We start from the raw sequence: 27,574 nt of genomic DNA on the forward strand, positions 1-27,574 counted from the left end.
TAAGGTTCTTGTAGGTGATATATAGAAAGTGCTTAACCCAGCTCATAGCGAGTAGGCACTCAATAAATAGTGGCCACTCTCACCACCGTCTGTGGAAAAAGAGGTGGTGACTCACTGAAGGACACACAGATGTTTAATGGCAGAGACAGACCTGGAATTAACACATGAGATTTTAGCCTTGGGGTCTTTTGCCTTTCCTTGTTCTCTGCCTTCTCTTATGTATCCGCATGTAGGAACTCCTTGGTCCCCAGGCCCTTTTTACATCTTAGCCAAATTCATTACACCACTCAGCAAAAAAAAAAAAAAAAAAAGGAAAGAAAGGAAAAAAGGAAAAAAATCCTCTTCCACACGATGCAGGGAAAAAAATTACCCTTAATTACTGGGGCTTCTCTACAATTATAGGACGTGCATTTGAACTCTGAAGGGTCCTCTCCTGAGGATAACCTTTATTTGCCTGATTGCGTCTGCTCAGTTAATTCTGGCTAATTACTATTTTCTTCCTATTAGATTCTAATTATATACAGTATTTTCATTATAAAGCGTAATGTTTCCCAGAGAACCATGTCAATTATACAGGCAATATTACCGGAGGTCTGGTTTACCTCATTAAGCCCAAGCAATGAAACCATGCATCTGATTAAACCCACAATTTGCGGGGTGGACTTTAACTATATGTGGGTACTAGCAACTCTCACCTAGAACTAGTTGAGTGTGGGGGAAGATAAGAGAAAGTTGGAGAAGTCCCTTAAAGGAAGGACTATTTGGAGTTTCATCAAGGCATACCAGTAAGGAAACTACAGTATCCTTAGATTTATATTGACAGGCACAGTCTTGTCTATCTTAAGCATCCTCTGATTTTACTTTGGTTGCTACCTGGATTTAATGTTCTGATAGGAAAACCAACCTAACTCTGGAGTCAAAGTCTTCTGGTTGGCCACACGTTATTGTTGGTCACTCCACCTCTGAATGTGTTAGCAATCTAGTATCTTCCGGTGGTCCTTGACCTTCTAACATCCTTATGGACTGATATGATTTATTTATCTTCAGTACTGGTACTCATGTGCTGGAGCAATAGCACAGGGATAGGACATTTTCCTTGCATGCGGCTGGCCCGGCCAACCTGTGTTCGATTCCTCAACCCCTCTCGGAGAGTCTGGCAAGTTACCAAGAATATCTCACCTGCACAGCAAAGCCTGGCAAGTGACTATTTGATATGCCAAAAACAGTAACGACAACTCTCACAATGGAGACATTACTGGGCCCGCTCAAGCAAATCGATGAGCAATGGGAGGACAGTGCTATAGTGCTACTTGTACTCACAAGTTTGATAGACACCTTACCCACTCCTAATACAAAATTTAAAATTTTTTTCTCCCTGAACTCAATCCTCCTTATATAACTCTCCTAAGTACAAGTCATGACCATCCACCAAGAGGATCAAGTGGAAATACCAAGAAGACATACCAATTCCTTTATTTCATCTCATATCAAATCCATGAACATGTCCTATGAACTCTGAAGCCCCCAATATCTCCTTGACCTATTTCTTCTTCCCATTTCCACTAGTACCTGCCTAATCCAGGTCACTTTCCTCTCTACTCTATGATAGCCTCCTAATTAGTCTTCTTATTTATTATCCCTCGCATGCCTGCATCTATTTTTCCCAGTAGCAAATCAATGTCATTTACAGTAAAACAAAGCAAAACAAAAAACAAACACAAAACCAAATCCATGTTACTCTCTTTTCAGATCTCTTAGACATTTTATTAATTGGATTAAAAGAAAAGTTTTTAGCATGTTTTTCAGACACCTTATGACTACTTTGCTTACTCACTAAGCATTTATTGATGATCTATTGTATAATTGTTAGTGCCTAATATTTATATCTGTCTTTTCCAACTGGATTGTCTAAGAGGTGTGGTTCCATACCTATTTCCACACTTCCATCCTACCTCCGATATGGGAAGATTCTCAAGAAATATGAGCTACACTGCTATGATTTGACACTTAAGTAGGAGTTTGAAAACAAAGTTGATTAAAAAACACACTTTTATTGGATTCTAAAGGAATTAATAAAATCCTCCCTTTGGGGATTAATAAAACAGGATTTTTTAATATTAGCCTTATTTTTCCTACTTTATAAAAGTATTTTAATCAACATTCTCAACTTTAAAGGATGGACTCAAGCAATGTTCTCTACTTGACAGGGGTGGATTTCATCAGCTCATTTGTAGATAAGTCACATTTTTTATATTGGTTGTCTGGCCTGAAAAATGTTATTCTTAGTTTCCTAATAAAAATCCATGAAAACAGTAAACTTCAATCAAATTGGAAAGTAACTTTTCTCCAGCATCTTATCATCTAAAAGCTAATTTTTAAATATCGATCTTAGACCATGATAACAAAGCTTTTGTTTACAGAGGTTCAGTGTACTTTTTAAGATAGTGAATTCCTTGTAAAATGATGACATTTTCTAGACCCTGGCCACCGGGTTTCAAATCCCAGGTCTCCATATATTATCTTTATATGACTTTGAGAACATTTGCTTAACCCTGTGTTTTACTGTACCATCTCTAAAATGAAAGTAACAGTAGATCCTACTTTCTAGAATTATTTAAGAATTGAGTGAACTAACTTAGATTCAGACTTGCTATATTCATGTTCCATTAATGTTGCTTCGAAACCTAGTCTAATCTTACCCCAAATTACCATTATTACTATCAATAAATACTACAGACAATTTTAGCACCATTCATTAAGTGCTCCTGCAACACTTTTTAGTCTAACCAAGACATTTATAATAAGTACAATATGATCTCAATTTGCAGATGAATAAAGCTAAAGATCTCTACGGAAACTCTAACTAGTCTGAGGATAAGCAATAGTGACTGATCTAGAGTAACACCTAAATTTGTCTTTTCTCAAAGCCCATGTTCTTAAAAGAAATTAAAAGGCATTGTAAAATCCCCAGTGTTGTGTACCATGTATGTGGAGAGTGTTTTAAACTAAACAATGCCACTTTCTATCACCCCAAAAGCATATATTAAAGCCCTATCCTATAAGGGACTGTATTTGGAGAGGAAACTTTATTGGGAAAATGATTAAGTTAAAATGAGGCCTCATACAACTAGTTTTCTTAAATAAAGAGACAGGAAGTTTCCACAGAGAACAGAGTGAGAAGGAGTATCTTCTTTTGTCAAGGAGAGAGGCTTCCAGAAGCAACAGTTTCCAAACTGTACACACCTTGATCTTGATCTTCCTACCTCCAAAATCTAGAGAATACCAGTAAAACAAGTTTCTGTTGTCTAGTTCACCCAGTTTTAGGAATTTTGCTATGGCATCTTTAGTAGATAAAACAGAAGGACATATGGTACAAAAAAGATTAAAGACAGTATCTGGTGACTAGTATTTTATCTCATCTAATGTTTTCTATGTTTAGTTCAATGATGAGTAATAGATTTATAAATGTAGGGTCTGTATCTAGAAAGTGTCTTCCTTTTGAGCTTTAAGAAGGGGGTCTCCCTTTGGATTCCCACATGGTTCTTCTACTTAATGTCTATATGTCAATAGTTGGGCAGGCTGGATGCTCCATCAAGACTGGAAAGCAAAGTGTTTTTTCTTCCACACAAGCCAAGTTACAAGATAGTCTCTTGATAATTCTCTGTTGGCCGCATATCTCAGGAATAGTGAAATTCACTGGGCACCTTCCAGGCTATAGATGTCTTTTCTATGTCTTTGCCCTTGGCTAGGCAAGTTACTCAGGTAGGGACAGAGAGTTTTAAGCAGCAGTCTTGCTGGACCCCTGCCAGATCCTTGGGAGCCGCTGAGTCTGGGACATGCCACTTGTTTATGTGAGTGTTAGGAAACATTACTAGGATGTAATGAAAATGCAGGGCAGGCTGTCACTGTAGTGTGCGTTTTTCTCCATTATCTTCGTGAGATTTCAGGTCTGACTTGAAATCTTAGGGATCACTGCTAAGCGGAAATGGAGCCCAAGGGTGAGGATATCTTCCTGATGAGGGCAAGCTTTCCCGAAGAAAGAAAAGTATGACATGCATGGATTACTATATCGGAGGTGCTGAGCCAGAGTACCTCCACTCCTCTTTGGGACTTGAATCAGGGCAAGAGAATTGATTTGTTACAAGAGCAAGAAAGTTTAATAGAAGTTCAAAAGTTGTTCCTCTTAAAAAACATACATGAGAGTAGGTTCAAGGTTACAGCTCTAATATCACACTCTCTACATTCTAGTTTCTTCTCCAAATGAAAGTGATTTTCCCAGATTTTAATTGAATCCAGGATTGTGCCCCATTTGAGTTCTAAGTAAAGAGGCAGAGCAAGGACTGAGAGTCACTAAAGCAGCAACATAGATAGACCATGTAGAATTATTTAATGGACTCTTTGAAGTTTTCTTTCTCTTAAGTAATTTTCTCCTGTAAGCTTGAAAGTCTCATCATTGAGCTGTATTGTTCTCAGAAATATACCACGGATAATAAGACCCTAACAGTTCAACTTCAGTGGTGAACTTGAGCTGCAGTAATAAACTCATTCTACTACCTGACATGACTATTTTTCAGGTGTGACTCTTTGGGCTGGTACCCCATTTTCCCCAAAACTCAGGTTTCTCATTGACAAAATGAAAGGATTGGTTAAGATAATTATGTTATCTGGTCCACTGAATTAAGAGCAAAGATACTTAAGTGTTTCATTAGGATGCTACAGCTTCTTGTTCACATCTTGAGCATCTGGGAAAGTCAAGGTATTCCTCCAGAGCTAGCCAGATCAGGATGATGGCTGGATCAACATTTTTTTGGGGGGGGGCTGTAAATTAAAGCAAGTGCTTGGGGAAATGAAGGAAGAGTTCAGGTACCAGATTGTATTTTTCTAGCATCTATACCATCTCTGGAAACCTGGATTACCATCCTGATTCCAAAATTTAGATCCAAGGTTGTTCATTAGCTTAATCACTTAATCACTTAACTTCCCATTAGTTGTCGATTTGCTCAAGCAGGCGCCAGTAACGTCTCCATTCATCCCTGTCGCGTGCCAGTGTAGCAAAATGGCATCTGTTCGCTCTGGGAACATGAAGAGCCTCAAACCGATCATTCATGATCTTGATGAAGAAGTCTGACCATCTGGTAGGTGGGTGGCCACGTGGTCTTTTGACATACCGTGGGATCCAGTCGGTAACAGCTCTAGTCCAGCGGTCGTCTTTAAATCTCATTACGTGACCAGCCCATCTGATTTTCGACACCTTGGCAAATGAGACAGTGTCCCTGATTCTTGATCGTCAACAGATGTCGGAACTCCGGATTCTTTCTCTCATTTGAGTGAAACGTCATATTCCAAGCATAGCTCTTTCAATTCCTCTTTGGGAGACCCAAATAGCATTCTCATCCTGTTTACATAGGGCCCAGGTCTCTGAGGCATATGTTAATGCAGAAAGAACAGTGGAATCAAAGAGATGTGCCCGGAGCCGGAGGTTCTTCGTCCTCTTAGCTATTTCTTCGATGTTCTTGAAGGCATTCCAAGCCGCTCTCTTCTGCCTGCGCAGCTTGGGTGCCAGGTCATTTGTCATGTTGACTTCTCGACCTAAGTACACATAGCTGTTGCATTCAGAGATGGTCGTTCCGTTGAGAGCGAATGGGGCATCAGGAACGAGGCTGTTTCTCATAAACATTGTCTTCGTAAGACTCAGCTGTAGTACTACCTTTCCACACTCACGGTCAGAGTCAGCCAGCATTTGTGCCGCTTGGCTGATGTTTGGTGTTATTAAAACAATACGATTATTGATGTTATTAAAACAATACGATCGACTGGTTCAGCACCTCCATGATTGTGTGAGGGATGCCGAGAGAGAGATAGCCACAAAAAACGCCTGTCTTCGAAAACTCTTGAACTTATTCACCAACGTGGTTTGGCACGTGCCTCAGGAAACCACAAGCTAACGTCTGAGCTCGCAAAGCAGTGCAGAGATGCGATCAAGGAAGACCTCAAAGAGAGAAGAGCAGAAGTACTGGTAGATGTGGCAGAAGCCAGGAAAAATATTCGTAACGCCCTCCTATCCTTCGCCAACTATAAGACCAAGATGACTGCCCTCCGACGTCCTGATGGATCCATCACATCCTCCAGAACGGCAATGGAGAAGATTATCCATGACTTCTACTCAAATCTCTTCGATAGCCATGTCCACTTGCTGACATACCAAATTCCACAGGATGGATATGTCGTTCCCAAAGTTCTCCCTTCTGAAATCCGACACGCCATTTCTTCAGTAAAGAAATGAACAGCACCTGGCCCAGACAAGGTCAGACTTGAACACCTGAAGAACCTGCTGTCAGTACTCATCAATACATTGGCTCGGCTCGTCACACGCTGTCTGAATGCAAGGTTCCGTCCCAATGGAAAACCAGCAGGACCGTACTACTGTTCAAGAAGAGAGACATCCATGACCTTGGCAACTATCGCCCGATCTGCCTATTGTCTGTCATCTACAAGTTGTTCACTCGAGTCATCCTAAATAGGATTGGCAGAACACTAGATGAAGGACAACCATGCAAGCAAGCCGGATTCCGCAAAGGATTCAGCACCATCGACCATATCCACACAATAACCAAGCTCATTGAGGTTTCTCGGGAATTCAAGATGCCGCTCTGTTTAACGTTCATTGATTTAAAGAAGGCCTTTGATTCTGTTGAGACAGAAGTGGTCATTGAAGCCCTAGCCAATCAGGGCATTCAAGCCCAATACATCAAGATCCTCCGTGAGCTGTATTGCGGATTCACTACCAGGATCTCACCATTCTACAAAGAAGTGATCATTGATGTCAAGAGAGGGGTGCGGCAGGGTGATACCATTTCACCAAAACTCTTCAGTGCCACCCTCGAGAACATCATGCGACGACTGGAATGGGAAGGAATGGGAGTGAAGATAGATGGTCGTGAACTACACCACCTCCACTTTGCTGATGACATTGTTTTTATAACACCAAACGTCAGCCAAGCGGCACAAATGCTGGCCGACTTTGACCGTGAGTGAGTTCATTAACTTGGTTTATAATAATAGAATATGGGCTGTGATTATGTAAACCAAATCTAGGACCTTAAAACTTTGCCTGGTAACATGTTTTCCTCCCCTCACCTCAGTCTCCTTGTTTCTTTTTTTCTCTTAATCCTCTTTCCTTTTTGTTTTTTCTCCTCCCCCTTCCTCTTCTATCCCTTCTCTTCTCCCTTCCTTCTTCCTTTTCTCTCTTCTCTCATTTCTATTTTTCTTTTTTATATTTCTATTTTTCTTTTTTCTTTTTCTCTTTCATTCTTCCACAGTTTCATCATGATTATCAAACAGCCAAATGATGAAGATTTACCTGAAGTTTCCATAGCTCTGGGATTGAACACGAATTTAGTAAAAAAGGAGCCCAGTTCCTTGAATGAGCCCAGCTTCTTTTTTGTGAATAGAACTAATTCTGTTAAGACTTTTTCTCTCACTCATATTAATTCACTGTTATTTGGCATTCTCATTTCATTAATATAGCTTGATTAACAGGCAAGAGTACTGTGTTGTGCCTGTAGCCTTTGTGAAGTGTTCTATTTTTTTGTATTACATAACACAATATAGGTCTGACTTAGATTCTTGCTTCTGTGGGAACACACAATTTCCCTTTTCTGACAAGGAAATCATATCAGAAAAGGTGTGACATGATTAAATTAGATGGCTGGAACACCCAGGACATGGAGCCAAATAGACCTGAGGTAGAATGCAAGTCTACAGAATCTTACATCCATGATTATTTGTGTAATTTCAGGTACATAGCTCACCTTGTCTAATTTTCTGAATTAAGATTGGTTGTTCTTCTTATCTCTGAAAGTGCTACTCCTCATAATTTTTTTGATTCTCAGATAGGACAAGCTCTTCCAAACTTGTATGCTTCTCCATGTTAGCCTTTCGAAGGTGAGACAAATGGAGGGTCAGTCACATTAGCATTACATCACTATGAACTTCAAGATGGCAGTAACTGGGTTTACTGAATTCATCCCTAATGCAGAAAATCAGCCTTAATGTTCTCACCTCCACTAATGTCCTCTAGAGTGCCTAGAATAGCTATTTTAGACTCTTATCACTTAATCACTTAATCCCCGTTATTCATCGATTTACTTGAGCGGGTGCCAGTAACGTCTCCATTCATCCCTGTTGCATGCTAGCGTAGCCCAATGGTATCTGTTCGTTCTAGGAATATGCAGAGCCTCAAACCGATCATTCAGGGTCTTGACGAAGAAGTCTGACCATCTTGTAGGTGGGCATCCACGTGATCTTTTGATGTCCGGTGGAATCCAATCAGTAATGGCTCTAGTCCAGCGGTTGTCTGTAAACCTCATTATGTGTCCAGCCCATCTGATTTTTGATGTCTTGGCAAATGAGACAGAGTCCCTGATTCTTGAGCGTTGACGAAGATCAGAACTCCAGATTCTATCTCTCATTTGAGTCAATAGTGATATTCCAAGCATAGCTCTTTTAATTCCTCTTTGAGAGACCCGAATAGCGTTCTCATCCTATTTTTGTAGGGTCCAGGTTTCTGAGGCATATGTTAATGCAGGAAGAACAGTGGAATCAAAGAGATGTGCTCGTAGCTGGAGGTTCTTTGTCCTTTTAGTTATTTCTTCAACGCTCTTGAAGGCATTCCAAGCTGCTCTCTTCCTCCTGCGCAACTCAGGTGCCAGGTCATTCATCATGTTGATTTCTCGACCTAGGTATATATAACTGCTGCATTCGGAGATGGTGGTTCCGTTGAGAGCGAATGGAGCGTCAGGAATGAGGCTGTTTCTCATAAACATTGTCTTCGTAAGATTCAGCTGTAGTCCGACCTTTCCACATTCACGGTCAAAGTTGTTCAGCATTTGTGCACTTTGGCTGATGTTTTGTGTTATTAGAACGATGTCATCAGCAAAGCGGAGGTGGTTGCCGACCATCTATCTTCACTCCCATGCTTTCCCATTCCAGTCGTCGCATGATGTTCTCGAGGGTGGCACTGAAGAGTTTTGGTGAAATGGTATCACCCTGCCGAACCCGTCTCTTGACATGGATGATTACTTCTTTGTAGAATGGTGAGGTCTTGGTAGTGAATCTGCAATAGAGCTCATGAAGTATTGAGTTTGTACGCCCTGATTGGCTAGGGCTTCCATGACCGCTTCCGTCTCAACAGAATCAAAGGCCTTCTTTAAATTAATGAACGTTAGACAGAGTGGCATCTTGAACTCCCGAGAAACCTCAATGAGCTTAGTAATCGTGTGGATATGGTCGATGGTACTGAATCCTTTTCGGAATCCGGCTTGTTCACATGGTTTTCCTTCATCTAGTGTTCTGCTAATCCTATTCAGGATGACTCGAGTGAACAGTTTGTAGATGACAGACAATAGGCAGATTGGGTGATAGTTGCCAATGTCGTGGATGTCTCCCTTCTTGTATAGTAGTATAGTCCTGCTGGTTTTCCATTGGGATTGAACCTTGCATTCAGACAGGTAGCATGTGAAGAGCCGAGCCAATGTATTGATGAGTACTGATGGTAAGTTCTTCAGGTGTTCAGGTCTGATCTTGTCTGGGCCAGGTGTTCTTTGTTTCTTTACCGACGAGATGGCATGTTGGATTTCGGAAGGGAGAACATTGGGAACGACATATCCATCATGTGGTATGTGGTATGTGGGCAAGTGGACGTGGCTATTAAAGAGATCTGAGTAGAAGTCATGAATAATCTCCATTTTAGACTCAAAGTAAATAATTTGATTGAATTAATATATAAATGGATAAATGAACTTCAGTTCATTTGAGTTGGGCATATAGCTATATCCTGGGGTTTAGGTAAATATTATTGAAGTTATTGAGGCTAATCCAGAATAGAATATAGTCTAGTTGCAGGCCAATAATGTGAGTTCCTTAGATGGGAAAGGATATTTGTTTGTCAGGCTGAGAAGAAAGGGAAGAACTACCATAGTAAAAGAATTATCACCATGAAAAGACAATGGCCTTTCATGGCCTTTATGGTAGCAATTATGGAGGCAGACATCACACTGGAAGAGTATTGTGTATTTGATACACACAAAATAGAAATGTATTGCTGCCTTAAAGTCACCAAGAAGTGATGAAATGAAAAGCATTTTGCGAAGATAAGGCACACCCTAATTAGTATGAATTCAGGTGATGGTTATCTGCTCTAGCTGAGAGGACTGAGAATTTGTACGGAGTCTCATGTTGTCAAGAAAGAGCTGACCTTGAGTTATTTCAAGTGTGAATTGCACCCAACCAAGTGGATGAAGGTTGAGAGACAAAGGGATTGACTGAATTGTAGTTTCCATTGGAGAGAATGAGAGTAGGGAGTAAAGTGATGATTAGGCATCATGAAACAGGATTTGTGGTGATCTCCAGTACTAGGTAATATTGCTTAGAGTTGATCTAAGGTGTACTATGTGAGAGAAAATTATAAATGTCTAACTGCTGTACATGTTAAATGGCCATCCATTTGGGATACATCCCAAATGGAAGCTGTGTTGCAACCTGTGGTACTTGGGAACCATAGGGTGCTGAGGATTTTAGCTTCGGTCAGCTGCATGCAAGGTAAGTGCCTTTATCTTCTGTACTAGATCTCTAGCCTCAGGCCATCTTTTTTTTTTTTTACCTTAATGCCCCTTGAAGTTCTTCTAGAGACAGGGGTCTGGATCAGATGACCTTTGAAAGTTTATTCCAACCACAATACTCTGTGCGTGTCCTAAAACAGATAGAGGGAAACAAAAATCAGGGACCTTGGCCTATATTTCTCTCCCTCATAAATCTCCTCCACTGCCCGGCGTCATCTCTCTGTCCACAGATTAATCTTCTCTGGCTTCCTGCAGGAACCACAGGACCTATTGACCTCCTCCTGTTCTCCAGGCTACAAGTGAGAAATGGGGATCTCAGTCTGGAAAAGGTCTAGGAGTGGGAACAGAGCAGCTGAGCCTGAGGCATGAGTCCCAAGGGAATAGACAGGTAAGAGATCTCGTGCCAGAAGGACACTCACCAGGGTCTCAACTGCAGAAAGAGATGTGCTTTGCTGTTTGGCATGAATAACTTTGACTTAAGATTGTGGAATGGTGGAGAAACACTGACAACTCTTATCAGATAATTTCCCAATGCAAACAAAGACCTAAGCTAAATGCAATTTTTGTGTGATTTCTCCTCCTCCTCCTCCTCCTCCTCCTCCTCCTCCTCCTCCTGTTCCTCCTCCTCCTCCTCCTCCTCCTCCTCCTCCTCCTCCTCCTCCTCCTCTTCTTCTTCTTCTTCTTCTTCTTCTTCTTCTTCTTCTTCTTCTTCTTCTTCTTCTTCTTCTTCTTCTCCTTCTCCTTCTCCTTCTCCTTCTCCTTCTCCTTCTTCTCCTTCTCCTTCTCCTTCTCCTTCTCCTTCTCCTTCTCCTTCTCCTTCTCCTTCTCCTTCTCCTTCTCCTTCTTCTTCTTCTTCTTCTTCTTCTTCTTCTTCTTCTTCTTCTTCTTCTTCTTCTTCTTCTTCTTTTCTTTTGATTATTTTACTCCAGTGCCTGAAAACTTGTGGGTAAGAACTGGAGCTTCATACTGGCAGTCCCAGCTCTTGTCTTCAGGCTTTCTGTACCTCACTTTCCTCATCTGTGAAATGAGAATAACAACAGTGCTCATCTGACACCCATAGGGAGAAGTGAAATGTTTTGATTCCTGGAAGACACAAAATAAGCACACAAGAAATGTTATTCTTGATTGTATTATTCATTAGATAATGAGGATTGGAAATGCCTATCTGAATTGTTGTGAGAGTCAAATTCATTTAGTTTTTATTCAAATGAATACAAGCTGAGCACGTAGTAGGTGTTAAATTGTGTCCTAGCTAATGCTGTGTCTGTGTGTGTGTGGGGGGGGGAGGTTGTTATGGATATTTTGCAAACACAAAATAGTTTCTTACATCCTAGAGCTAAAGTTAATAGTTGGGTATAAACTTAATCTGCAAATAGTCAAGCATACATGTATATATTTATGACAATGCTATGAAGGCAAAGGGTCGGCAAAGGGTCAGGTACAGGGAAGATAATAAATATTCAGAGAGAAAACCTGAGGCTTGGTGATCCCACAGGCACATCAGAAAAGGCTGCTTTTGAGCTTACATGTGAAGGGTGGATATGAGTAAAGGTTCCAGCTAGTCCTGACAACATTATGTAGGGACCTTATGGGGGCAACAGGGTGTGGTGAGGATAGTGGGTGAGAAGCCAAATTCTGACTATTAACTGTCAATACAGTGGAGGTAAATGCTTTAGTAAACTGTAAAATTTATTAACTTAATTTCCTATAGTTTCCAGGTTTTTTTTTAATTTTGTTTTGTTTCATTTGGGGCCCACACCTCACAGTGCTCAAGGGCTTACTCCTGGCTCTTTGCTGAGGAAAGGCTTGAGGGATTATGTGGGTTGCCAGGGATTGAACCTGAGTCTGCTGCATACAAGACAAGCAACCTGCCCACTGTACTATTTCTCTGGTGCCGTTTCCAGTAGTTTTAAAAACTAAAATGGCATATGTGTGTGTGTGTGTGTACGCGCGTGCATATGTGGTGTGTGTGTGTGTGTGTGTGTGTGTGTGTGTGTGTGTGTGTGTGTGTTAGCACAGTCCTACCACTGGTGTTTGGATACCAGCTACTGGATCCTATCTTCTGAATTTGCTTTAGTGGCTCTGATCCTCAGTTTCCCCTCTTCAGCAATGAGGCTATTTTCCCTCTTTGTTAATGCGGTTATTCTCTCAGGAGGCTGCTTGTGGAGAGTTGCAATAAATGTTGATTCCTTTTTTCTCTTCTTTCCTCTGTGGCTTAAGTTTTACTGTCTGGTGAATCTGATGATAGTCTGCATTGAGAGATGACATTACACATTCATAGCTGGTGTTTCATCAGTATGTGTCCTGCCCATCCCATGGTTGTGGAGCACCTGCTGCGTATGACCATTCTAGAAATTTCCTCTTTCTTAAAGAACTCTTCCTGGCCAGCACCTCCCCATCCTTACATGCCTTTTCTGCAGAAGACCTTCTTTTAATTCTGAGCCAGTGAGCAAAAGGGAAAATAAGGAGGGATTCATCAAAACAACGCATGAAAAATAGGTTCGTTCTTTTGAGGAAGACAGCATACAAATGGGATATATATTTATTTTACAAAAGGGAGGGAGGAATGGTGGGGTTTAAACAGAAGACTTTAAGCAGGGAACAAGAGAGGAAAAAATATGTCTCTTAAATGCATTCAGCGCCATTGCCACAAGGCTGCCGAGCTGGGATTGTTTATTAGAAGATAAGATAGTGAAAAATGTATTTTGCAGAAAGAAAATAGTAAAGTCAGGTCTGAGGCAGATAAGAAGCCAAATTTCTATTTTATGCTCAATTGAGTGACTCAGTTACATTATCTGGGAAGCAGGGGTGAAATAACACCCTTCGAAAAATGGGCCTGGGTTGCTCCAGGTCTCCTACCAGCCCTGGCCTAGCTGAACCCAGCTCAGCTGGGATGCTGACTGCTCACAACAGTGCATTTGCAGGCTGGGGATGAAAGGAAGAAAGGTGATGATCTTTTCTCTTCAGTGCCTTCTTTGCTCTATCATGTGTTCTAACTGCCTCCGTTCAGCTTCCAACATCCTCTTCTGCCGCTTAAGGTGGGAAAATAAAAACACATGTGCATACAGATGAGGTGCTGCAAAGGCGAGCAGATGCTGATGCTGGAAAGAGCATCATTAGAGAGCCAGAGGTCTAAGGGATGCAGACTCCTGGCTTGTGGCCACCTCTTTCTTTAGCAACAGTAACCTGTCATTTGGTTGTTTCTAAAGTAGGGAGTTTTCCACTTCGCTGGAGATCCTATTCCTTTCTTTTTAATTTTCACTCAACTGCTTTATCCATTTTTGTTATGTGCTTGGGCCATGGAGAAACAGAATATGAGTGCCCTAGAGGTCTTCCAGAATCCTCAGTGCAAATTTGGAGGGTGGGGAGGAGAACTTATTTAAAGAGATCGAAAGAGTCACCTAAAGTCCATTTGGTCACACAGCATCATTAGAAATGGAACCCAGGATTACGAGCTCTTTTCCCAACCATCTTTCATTATGATTCTCCATTTATCTCTTTTGCTGCTGTCATTGAGATGTTACTCTGGGGTCTATACACTTGCATGTGGTGCTTGCACATGCTTTGTGATATTGGGTCATGTGCCAGATCATCCCATATTCTATCATGTCCAACCTCTAATTTTTTTCTATTAACAATAGAATATTTTTTTTTCTCTTTTGGGGTAACATCCAGCGATGCTCAGTGTTTACTTCTGGCTCTGTACTATAGGAATTACTCTTGGTGGTGCTCAGGAGACCAGACGGGATGATGGGAATTGAACCTGGGTTGGCTGCGTGCAAGGCAAACACCCTACCTGCTGTACTATAGCTCTAGTCTAGGATAATTTTTTAAATTATTCATTCAGTCCCTGGAACTGAGACCCGGGACTGAGATCTCCAAGGCTGCTTGGATCGGGACTGGGCCTCCTCCGCACAGATCTTCCATCTTAGAGTAGCTAGGAGTTACACCCACCAACTACCCCCGGCCCTGTGTAATCCCATCAATGGCTAAGACCCAGAGACTATAAAACCAAGATCCTGGAAGAGAATAATGCAGAGTCTCCTGCCCCAGTGCCTGGCTGTCCTCACTAGGGTCCCTTGGAGGGTGCCGGGTTGAGTTTCCCTCCCAGCCTGAGCAGAGCTCTGGAAGCTGAAGACCTCTGGAACCACCACAGCCATGCTTAAGACCACTCTCCACATGCTTGGATGAACCTCATGCATGAAGGAACCAGCAGAGGAACCCAGGTGTGTGGGACCCAGGGCTGAGATCTCCAAGGCTGCTCGCATCAGGACTGAGCATCCTTCACCCAGATCCCCCATCTTCCAGTAGCTAGGCATTATACCCACCAACTGCCCTTGGCACTGTGTAATCCCAGCAACGGCCAAGATGCAGAGACTATAATACCAAGCTCCCAGAAGCGACAATAAGCAACCTCTTATTGTCTAGTTCTAACTCTCAGAGAACCCGGCAGGCTACTGAGATTATCTTGCCCACACAGCAGAGTCCGGCAAGCTCCCCGTGGCGTATTCAATATGCCAAAACCCAGTAACAATGATGGATCTCATTCCCCTGATCCTGAAAGAGCCTCCACTGTGGCACTTGCTAAAATCTCAGGGTTAGGACGAATGGAGACATTACTAGTGCCTGCTCAAGGAAATCGATGAACAATGGGATGACAATGATATTCATTCATTGGAACAATAGAGGGACTTTAAAATGGAGCTCAAATAAATCCAGCTAATATTTATTGGATTCAAAGCAGTTGACACCCAGCTATGAATATAGATGAATAATGACTCCCCCAAAATCCTCCATCTATAAATTATCCATTAGATATGATTAGATTAATTTTAGGGGTTGAAGATGTTGAAGATGAAGTATTTGGAATAATATGGGTAAATTCGTTAGAATTACCTGTATCCTTAAAAAGAAAGAAACTTTAACAGTCAGGAGGATAGATAGTGATAGGCTTAATGAAATATATTACTGGTTTTGAAGATGAAGGAAGGTCACAAGTCAAGGAACATAGACAGTGTCTAGAACCTGAAAAAGGCTAGAACAATTTCACTCACCCATTGCCACTGGTAAGTAAAGCAGGTGTACCAACATTTCATCTCACCCTGAACTTCTGTAGAAAGAATTTGTAAGTTGTTACAACAGTAATAAGTTAACAAAACAAGTTCCAATAAATTCCATCAATAATCCAAATCTTATTCATTATTTCCTCCTGTAGTCTCTTCAACTTTTTTTGAAGTCACATTTAGTTAAGTTTTAGGTTCATTAGGAATTCAACTTCGAGATAAAATGAAAGCTCATATATGGCTGCAACAAAAGGAAAACTTTGGTGCTAGTAAAAAGGTAAGGTAAAGGCCCTCCCGTTGATCGTCGATTTGCTCGAGCGGGCCCAGTAACGTCTCCATTGGAGACTTTGTTGTTACTGTGTCTGGCATATCGAATATTCTCGGTAGCTTGCCGGGCTCTCCGAGAGGGGCGGAGGAATCGAACTCGGGTCGGCCATGCTGGCCGCTTGTAAGGCGGACGCCCTACCCGCTGTGCTATCAATCGCGTGTTGATGCTAGTAAGCCATCAATTTTCGTATTCGAATATAAAGAGAAGTGTTGTCATTTGCGCTATTTCTTCACATTTGCAATCAATAAACGATGCTCAGAGAAGGTGTGTATTTGCCAAAGGTGCATCAAATATTGGTGTCAAGGTAAAAATTGAGCCTCTACTTTTCATGGTAAAAATTGAGCTTCTACTTTTCATGGTAAAAATTGAGCTTCTACTTTTCATGGTTGAGTTCAGTGTTGTAAAATTTCTTTGTGTTTATTTTTCATTGGTTTAATATATCATTGATTTAACAATTTACTGCTGCTTGCTCACCTGATTCACTCTATACCTATATTTGGCCACCAGATTTAACACAAGAGCATAATTTCTCTTTAGTGAGAAAAGGATGATCTTGGTTGGCCAGGTGGTCAACAGGTGGCCAGATGGTTCCAAATGAATTTGGGTCAGTTTTTCAAAACACATACTTTAAGATAGTAATTGACTCACATGAGAAGGTAAAGCAAAAGAGTTCCAAGAAGCATATAACAAAATCTCACTATCACTTCTGTATTGGTAAATAATCATTGGAAAGGATACCTCAAAGGGCTGGAGTGCATGCTTTGCATCAGAAGGTCTAAATTGAATCCTCGGCACCATATGGTACTCCAGTATTGCCAGGAGTAGCCCCTGAGCAGTGTTGGGTGTGACCCCCCAAACAAAAATAACAAAAAAAGAAGTCTTATTAAACAAAACTTTAAAAAACACTAGAAATAAAAAATAATATGTCATCAAAATAAAGAACATTTGCTTATTGAAAGATTCTAATAAGACAGTGAAAGAAAACACTTGGGAGAATATTGGGAAAAAGATATTTGAAATGTACCTTTCTGACAAAAGGTTCATATTAAGAAAATATATATATACATATATGTAAACACACACACACACACACACACATATATATATATATATATATATATATATTTAAGAAGAGGAGCCTGGGAGATTGCTCAAAGGGTGGGAGACACATTTTGCATGTGGAAGTCAGACTCAACTCTGGTACAATATTGTCTCCTAACCACTGCTGAGAGTGACCCCCCACTTTGTGAGCACAAAGTTGGGAGAAGTTCCTGAGCACTTCTGGGTATAGACCCCAAGGCAAAAGGTAACATAAAAGAAAAAGCTATAGAGAACTATTAATCAGTAAGAAAAAGACAAACCAATTAGAATATTCTAAATTTTTGAGCAACCAAAAGACTTACCTAAGATACTGCACTTGTCAGTAAGCATACAAAAAGTCTTCAAATTATTAGCTACCAATTAACACACTGTAGCACTGTAGCACTGTCCTCCCATTGTTCATCGATTTGCTCTGGTGGGCACCAGTAACGTCTCCATTGTGAGACTTGTTATTACTTTTTTTTAAGCATATCAAATATGCCACGTGTAGCTTGCCAGCAAGATACTATTCATAACTTGCTGGGCTCTCTGAGAGGGACAGAGGAATCAAACGTGGGTTGGCTGTATGCAAGGCAAATGCCCTACTCACTGTGCTATCGCTCCAGTCCATTTAATACACGACTTAGACAATTATAAGATTTTACTCTTCATCCAGCAAAAAGGCCAAAGTGGAAAAGGACAAAGAGTACCAGGTGTTAAGAAAGATATGGAGCAATAAGAACTCACATACATCACTGTCCTAACCATAGTATTCCCCCAGTGAAGCCCAAATTGGCTCTCTTATGTACAGAAAACAAAAACTGAGATACTAAATGTTTGCTTTTCTCAAGTCTCTAAGTTTGCGGTAAGTCGTTACAATAGTAATGAAAAAACTAAATTTTAACAGTAGGCAGTATGTTTGATTTTTATTACACACCTCACTCAACTGCTTTCTTTTTGACAATAGTCATATTCCAGACGACAATCTGCCAACACAGCAAAAAGCAGTGACCATAAGGAGAACCATTAAAGAAGGTCCAAATAGTTTTCTACTCTGGGAGCATAGGGGTGTGAAAAGGCCAGTGTACCCGGCTGTTTGCCTTTCCAGTGGGTGTATGTGACCCTCATACCAAATGGATTTCCATTGTCTCTGGGGTGAAGTGCAGAATTGTAGACTCCAATGAGTCTGTCTTAGTCAGATGCTCCGGAATGCTCTAACTCGGCCACAAAACTCCATGACCTTGAAGCCAATAAATCTCACCTCTCTGAATTCATTTTCCTGAACTTAGAAAATAGGACTGGTAAATGTATCTACGTAGGAGAAGGTAAGTAAAGATAAGTGAGATGATGAAAGCAAACTTTTGGTCCATAGTAGGTGATCAAGGAATCAGTAATTAGGAATTACTTTTAATTTTTTTGTTTTATGAAATATTTAAAATTAGTGATTTTAAATGACCAGGTTTTGCATGTGGAAGTCTCAGGTTAAGTCCTGAGACTTAAGGTATTACAGGTCCCTTAACCACCGCTAGAAGTAACCACCCCCCTCCCTGAGCACAGAGCTGGGAAAGGTTCCTGAGCACTTCTAGTGTAGGCCCACAAGGCAAAAGATAACATAAAAACAAAAAGTTATAGAGAACTATTAATCAATAAGAAAAAGACAAACCAATTAGAAACTGGCCATGTTGGCAGCTGTATAAAGGTCAAAAAGCATGGCTCTAAAAGAACATTGACATGCTGCATGATAGTTATTTATTTGGGGAGCATTTATAAATTGTTCTACATTCTGGAAAACACTTTTCCTTAAGTTTCACCCCAGCTGTTGATGAAAGTGCTGATTAGCACTGTTAGCACTGTAGCACTGTCCTCCCGTTGTTCATCGATTTGCTCGAGCACTGTTAAGACCTCCAGAATTTCTGACTAGTGGATTTGAAGGTCTTTCCTTCCAAAAGAGGACAATGGGGCTTTGGGCACCTCTGGTGGAACCAAAGCATGGCTGTCTGTCTATTCTCATTCATCTTTCCAACTTGGATGTGTGAAGGCAGAATTTAAGATCAGAAAAGTAGTCCAGAAACTTTCAGAGTCATTTTTCTGGGCATACATGCCCCCAAACACTAATGGGGTAGCTCCATGCTGGAATTGTTAATGCTGTGTAGGTATAAGAGCCAGGAGCAAATATTTACATTCTGGGAGCTCTGGAATGCTGATGGGAGGAATGTGTAGTTGTCCATGCGTGAGTGTATGTTTGCATGTCTGTATGTGTGAAAGAGACAAGAGATAGACAGACAGAAAGACAAAAGACAGAGATGGAGAGAGACAGAGAGACAAAGTTAGAAAGGTGCTTCCTACTCACTCCATTTTCTGCTTCCTACTCTATATAAAGTAGAAAGAGCCATTTGATTTGATGGGGATATAGTCATGAGCCTTCAGGCCTGGCCTTTTCTCTGTCACTTCCTTGCTTTACTATATAGGAGGCAATAAATCCATACTCTGCCAGGCTAAATCAGGTTAAGAAAGCTTTGCCTCCATTATTATGATGAAGGGATGGCCCTGTACCCCTCCCACTGTGTAACCCAAGAATGGATATTCTCTAGAACTCAAAGAGACTGAAACTAGATGGTGATGGTGTTCAAAGAAGTACCAGGGGCTTGGGCAACAGAATTAGCAGCATTTGAGGGAGAAGGCTGAGGCACACCTTGCAGTCCTTGGGGCTGAGCCCCTAACTCTGAGTTCATGAATCACTACTAATGCTGGTTATGGGATCAAATTAGGGAACAGGTACAAACCAAATGTCTGAACCACTATTCATTCTATGTAGCCCAGGGGATGGAGCAATAGCACAGCAGGTAGGGCATTTGCCTTGCATGCGGCCGACCCGGGTTCAATTCTCAGCATCCCATATAGTTCCCGGAGCACCACCAGGAGTAATTCCTGAGTGCAAAGTCAGGAGTAACCCCTGTGTATCACCGGGTATGACCCCAAAGCCCCCCCCCCAAAAAAAAACCCCCACCAATCTATGTAGCCCAGAATTTGCAACTTTGATGGAACTGCCCATTTTTGAATGAGACTGCTTGAATTAGAAACTGTTCTTGTGGGTCCATGAATTTGGATAAGATGCCAGTCTAAAAGTTGAATCTCCTCTTTTACAAGCTCAGGATACTACCACGATCTCCTTGCGTGTGTTGCTTAGTGCCATCCTGTGTACAGAACTGTAAACAGAGAGTCTGTTGAACGATAAGAAGTATTGTGGTGGTTTCCTTTCTTCTTTTGTCAGTGCAGTTAAGGTGACCTAGTTTCATGGTGTCCCTGTTTTTCCTCATCTTTGCTCTGTCTTTCTCTACAACAGTGGTTTTCAAGTATAGTCCCTGGAGGGGCAGGGTTTCTGTCACTGGACAGAGAAAACCATATCACGGCAGACTCTACTGTTGTCCGGTTGGATCAAGCATAGTCAAGCTCAGCTACTTGACTGGAAGAAGCTCTCCAAGTGATGTGCACGCAGGTTTGAGACCAGCTTCCCTGCACTCTGTGTCTGAACAACTTGGTAGGATCCCTTTATAGCTTCTACTTTCTCTTGGCATGTTACAGTCTTTCTGGGATGATTCCATTCTTTCTGATTTCACCCTTTACAACTTGTTCTGTACAAAGTTGACTTGAAAAATAATCCTCAATGGATTTCCATCGTCTTTTGAGGAAAATGAAAATTTTAACTACATTCAAAAGGGCTTGTGTGATTTGGACTTTGCCTTCTCTTCAATTTTCTCTATTTCCTTTGCCTCAGGCAAAGCTGCACTTCCACACCTCTTCCCACTTCTGGCAGCTTTTCTGTTCCTCAGACACACAGAAGATTTTCTTCTGACTAGCCTGGAATGTCTCCCACTACTCCTATATGTTTCTGTTCTACTTTCTGTTTAAGGACTCAGTTTAAATGGGAGTTAAAATCTGAGAAATTTTCCCTGATCGTCCCTCAATTCAAAGAAGTCCCACTCCTTCCCACAACCCAAATACCCTTTTGTCTATTATCAGGGGTTCTATTACTACATCACGTTTTCAATTTTCATGTCAGGTTTCCAAGCCTGCAGACTCTTCATTAGCATAGGAGAAGGTTCTTGAGAGTAGGGACTTTGCTTATCCAGGTCTCAGTCTATTTCAGTCTATGCCTGAAAGGAAATCACCTGGCACAGAATGGATGCTCAATAACTGTTTGCTGGAGGAATTTATAGAGGGACAGATGGATAAATAACTAAATTAAATGCATCAGAGGGTCCCAAAGGGGAAATGTAAATCCCTTTTTTAATTGCATCATCGTGAGATACAGTTACAAGCTTTCATGTTTGAGTTACAATCATACAGTGTTCAAACACCCATCCCTCCACCAGTGCACATTTCCCACCACCAATATCCCATTATACCCCCAACTTTCCCACCCTCCCTCTGTCTCCTTGGCAGAAAATTTCCCCTATACTCTCTACTTTTGGGCATTATGATTTGCAAAACAGATACTGGTAAATCCCTTCAAATTGAGTAACAGTATACCTCCAAGGTTGGTATAGCCTGGTATTTTGCAAAAGGATTGCTCTATTCTCCCTGTCCTTTGGGAAAATTGGTAACTAAAACATTTTGCAGAGATAATGACCAAAGACACAGACCAAAGCATTACCCATGTTTGACGTTACCAATCAAACATGGGTGATGCTAAGCATCCTGGAAAACGCAACCTCATTTCATTCAGCAATGGATCTGTCCTGCACCTGTTCCAGTGTACGCCAACGGGATTCCATTTGAGGATACATGGCTGAGATTAGCCACCATACTTTATAGTAGCTGGAAACTGGGTTTGTAGGTATTTCAAAACTCCCAGACACTCTGAAACCAGCTAGGTCCCATACACTCTTGACAGCTACACTGATAAAAACTTCCAACAGGCTCAGAGAGGGTTAAACCTAGTTCAGACTGCAGCTATTTTGCTGGTGAGATTTTATTTTCAGTGACTAATAGGTAAGAGGGACTTGAGTTCTCCTGGTCTGTGGAGGATGCTGCATAAATGACATCTCTGAGGCCCAGGCCTGTGATTACTGAACTGAGTATGAGCAATAGGATATTTTGAAGAGATAAAAATGTCTGACCAGCTAATAACTACCAGACGCCAGCGTCACAATGGGGAGACTGTGGGGGGAGTGTTGAGAAAGGGGGGAAGAGGGAAGCGGTCAGAGGCTGTAACTCAGAGAGGTCTAGAGAGGAAGTCCTGCCAGACAATAAACATGGATGTGCCTATCACAAAATCAGGCACACGCATTATGCAGACATTTAGATAGATCTAGAATACAGCCTGTTGAAAGACATCAACCACCCCAAGACACATTATTTTAACCTATAAAACACAGACGACACACATAGACACCTCCAGTATGCCACAATATAGAATATATCCTCCTTAGACACAGGTCTATACACAACACACAGCCTTCACACCACAGAAGTTCACATGTAAAGTACCACACACATATACACTTCGTACAGATAACTAACCACAGAAACCTAAACCTGTGTGGGCCTTCATCCTTTGCTAAAGATACTTTAAAAAATCAACTCTCAGACCTCTACTTAGTAACACGAACCTATCAACTCAATATACAAACATTACTCTGAAACTGCCAGATTAAAAAATCATCAAGTACAAAAAACTAATGTGTCAGGGGAGCCTCTCTCACCTTTGTAGATATTAATTCTTGTGATAATCATCCTTCTTAGAGGCAGAAAAATTCGACCTTAGCACAGACCTTTCTCTCATCTTCTCTGGCTGCAGGGGGAGGAGAGCAGGTGTGGGAACAGTAGCCCACATGTGAACTCGTGAGAACACAGGGTATCAGGAGAGCAAGTTATGGCTCTCCAAAGCGATACTAATCTGCTGTGAAACCAGGGGCTTGTTGTTTCCCATTTCTGAACTTCAATTTCTTCATCTGTAAAATAGGTCTCTTTGGCACTAATGCTGCAACATGGGAAGATGCCGTCTTTGTCAACATTGATGAAGAATACGATCAACTGATTCAGCACCTCCATGATTGTGCAAGGAATGCCAAGAGAGATAGCCACAAAAAAAATACCTGTCTTCGAAAACTCTTGAGCTTATTCACCAATGTGGCTTGGCACATGCCTCGGGAAACCACAAGCAAATGTCTGAGCTGGCAAAGAAGTTCAGAGTTGCGATCAAGGAAGACCTCAAAGAGAGAATAGCAGCAGTGCTGGTAGATGCGATAGAAGCCAGGAAAAGCATTCATAATGCCCGCCTGTCCTTTGCCAACTACAAGACCAAGATGACTGCCCTCCGACGTCCTGATGGATCTATCACATCTTTCAGAAGGGCAATGGAGAATATTATCCATGACTTCTACTCAGATCTCTCTGATAGCCACGTCCACCTGCCCACATACAAAATTCCACAGGATGGATATGTCATTCCCAGAATTCTCCCTTTCGAAATCTGACATGCCATTTCGTCAGTAAAGAAATGAAGAGCACCTGGCCCAGACAAGGTCAGACCTGAACACCTGAAGAACCTGCCATCAGTACTCATCAATACACTGGCTCGGCTCTTCACATGCTACCTGTCTGAATGTAAGATTCCATCTCAATGGAAAACCAGCAGGACTGTACTACTGCACAAGAAGGGAGACATTCACGACATTGGCAACTATTGCCCGATCTGCATATTGTCTGTCAACTACAAGCTGTTCACTCGAGTCATCTTGAATAGGATTGGCAGAACACTAGATGAAGGACAACCATGAGAGCAAGCCGGGTTCTGCAAAGGATTCAGCATGATTGACCATATCCACATGATTACCATGCTCATTGAGGTTTCTCAGGAGTTCAAGATACCGCTGTCTAACGTTTACTGATTCAAAGAAGACCTCTGATTCTGTTGAGACTGAAGCAGTCATCGAAGCCCTAGCCAATCAGGGCATTCAAACTCAATACCTCAGGATCTTCCATGAGCTGTATTACGGATTCACTACCAGGATCTCATCATTCTACAAAGAAGTGATCATCGATGTCAAGAGAGGGGTTTGGCAGGGTGATACAATTTCACCGAAACTCTTCAGTGCCACCCTCGAGAATGTCATGCAATGACTGGAATGGGAAGAAGCGAGAGTGAAGATAGATGGTCGGCAACTACACCACCTCCGCTTTGCTGATCACATCATTCTAATAACACCAAACATCAGCCAAATGGCACAAATGCTGACTGACTTCGACAGTGAGTGTGGAAAGGTCAGATTACAGCTGAATCTCACAAAGACAATGTTCATGAGAAACAGTCTTGTTCCTGACACTCCATTCACTCTCAACGGAACCACCATCTCCGAATGCAACAGTTATGTGTACCTAGGTTAAGAAGTCAACATGATGAATGACCTGGCACCTGAGTTGCGCAGGAGGAAGAGAGCAGCTTGGAACACCTTCAAGAGTGTCGAAGATATAGCTAAGAGGATGATAAACCTCCGGCTCTGGGAACATCTCTTTGATTCCACTGTTCTTCCTGCATTAACATATGCCTCAGAGACCTGGGCCCTATGAAAACAGGTTGAGAACGCTATTCCCGAAGAGGAATCGAAAGAGCTATGCTTGGAGTATCACACTTTACTCAAATGAGAGAAAGAATCTGGAGTTCCGACCTCCGTCAACAGTCAATCAGGGACACTGTTTTGTTTTCCAAGGCATCAAAAATCAGATGGGCTGGACACGTAATGAGATTTGGACATAACTGCTGCACTAGAGCCATTACCAACTGGATTCCACGAGACGTCAAAAGACCGCGTGGTCACCCACCTACATAATGGTCATACTTCTTCATCAAGACCCTGAATGATTGGTTTGAGGCTCTTCATGTTCCTAGAACTAACAGGTGCCATTGGGCTATACTAGCATGTGACAGGGACGAATGGAGACATTACTGGAGCTCCCTCTAGCAAATCGATGAGTAACGGGAAGTCAAGTGATCAAGTGATCAAAATAGGTCTGGACTGCGGAGACATCACTATTGGGTCCTTAAAAGTGTCAAGGAGCCAGAGACATAGTGCAGTGGGTAAGGTGCTTGCCTTGCTTGTGTTTAATACCCAGTTTAATAGCCAGACTCTCACAGCACTGTCAGGAGTGATCCCTGCACACAACTAGGAGTTAGCCCTGAGCACCATTGGGTGTGCCCCTCTTTACAAAAACAAAAATAATAATAATTAAGTTCCAGTGATTAAGTTCCAATGTCAAATGATTCAGTGCTAGTCTAATTTAATATTTTATAATAATTTTTTTGTTTTGGGGGTCATACCCACTGGTATTCAGGCCTTACTATTGGCTCTGTACTCAGGGATCACTCCATGTGGGACTTGGGGGACCATATGTGGTAGCAGGGATTGAAACAAGTTTTACTGTATGGAAGGCAAGAGCCTTACCTGATGTACAATGGCTTCCATTCTCACTTAAAGCATTTTTGAGTGGGTTCTGTTACCATACCCATTTTACAGATGGGGAAGTGAAAGCACAGTTTGGTAAGGAGACTTGTCCAAGATCTCAGTCATTGAGTTTTAGCCTGGATTCAAGCCCACTCTGCTGTGATGGAGAGAGCTATCCCTCCTACCTGCTACACCGAAGTTGACCACAAGTTTCTAGTGTTGGCAAATGAAACCGATATCAGTCAGAGTTCAGGATTTTGTAAGATACATCTTATACTGGAAGTTCTCATGTATGTGGCTGATCAGAGGATGGAAATGAAACTAGCTTAAATCGTACATTAGAGAACAGGATAGGAGGTTTTGTATTATAGAGATAACTGTCCATGGAAAATGAATTAATTTCTGTATTCAATTTCTACTTGCTTAAAAGATCATACTAAACAATAGAAAAATATCTCTGCACTTTGAGAGACTAAAAAGTCTAGTATGTAATCAACATAATCATTTAACCCCATGTAACATATAGAGTATATATGTATATATTATATATGTATATAGTATATATGTATATAAGTAAATATATAAATAGGTAAAACTTAAGAGAAGATGGATGGGCTTGTGTCACTCTCAGAGAGAGCTAAGAGAAGACATCCTAGAAGCAGTGACATTTAAGCTGAAACACGGTGGCTAAGTGAAGGTGTGCAAGATTATTCTGGGCAGAACAAATAGCATCTATATAGATGAGAGGAAGAATCACTCATTCATCAAAAAGGGATATGATACTTGGAGCCCTTAATAAAGAGACGGAGTTGTTGAGATACGATTGAAAATCATGCATGGCTAAAGCAGGGACTATCTTGTAAAATACTTCAATATTTTGTTTATTTTTCTCCTGGGGGAAATGAGACAGATTTGTAGCATTGAAAATCAGGAAACAGCAAGCTTAAATGTGCTTTTTTTGCCAGAATTTTTTTCTTTTAAGATTGTACTGAAAAAGTAGGTAGGGAAGATGGAGATCAGGTAGACAGTGACTGCATTAATACAGGTAAGAGAATGGTTATCATTTTCCATTTAATGCCATACCAGTGGGGTTAGAAAGTGGATGGATGCAGAGTGTGTCTAGGATATAAAATTGGAAGATTAGACACAGGTGGTGTTGGAAGAGATGGCCCCTAAGTTTCTCGTTTGGCAGTCAGGGTTCACTGACTCTTTAGAGAGAATGGCTAGTCTGGTGGAAATAGCCTTGCTCTGTGACTTATGTGGGAGAGTCCCTACCCACATGTCTTCTACCTTCTGAAGTTTTCTAGTTTGGGGAATCATAAAGTGGGAATAGTGATATCCATCTTATTAAGAATGTTTATGACAATCGATTGGAAATGTAAGCATAGTATCTGGTTCTCAAAAAAAATTGAGGTTATTTTCACTATCATCCACCTAGCTGATATGCTCCAGCTTTTATGCATTTCAAGTCAGAGTTTTTTAGATTTCCTTTGATAAAAATCCTTGTATGCTTATTAAACATATAGCTCCTTTTGTGGCTCTAACCCTAAAGATTTGATATGGGCTATGGCAGATGGACTTTGTACTTTGTAAAACTTCCTGTTTTACAGGAAGAGGTTCTGATTATTGAAGAAATTGGGGTGACACTACCTTTGTTTAACAAGATGGAAGCATTTGTCTTATATTTTATGGTCATAAGAATCCTAGTATTTGCCATCTTCTTGTATTTCTACTTTGCATTATTATTATTTTGCAATGTACATGTCTTTATCTTCACTAATAATAGCCACCACTTCAGAAGTGTTCATTACATGCCAAACATTATGTGAAGTACTTTACATATATTATCTTACATAATTCCCCAGATATCCTTTCATCAGCTGCTGATAAAGAAATTAATAGCAGCTATTCTATATTGTGCCTTTAAAAACGTGCCAAATATAAATCTAGGCACCTCTCAGGCATTGTCTCATTTGCTCCTCACATCAGCTCTCCGGGACAGGAATTAGAATCCCTATTTTAGCAGAGAGGTAGCTAAGT

This window comes from Sorex fumeus, unplaced genomic scaffold (assembly GCF_029834395.1).
Source record: "Sorex fumeus unplaced genomic scaffold, SorFum_2.1 ptg000129l, whole genome shotgun sequence".
In the NCBI taxonomy this organism is placed as follows: Eukaryota; Metazoa; Chordata; class Mammalia; order Eulipotyphla; family Soricidae; genus Sorex; species Sorex fumeus.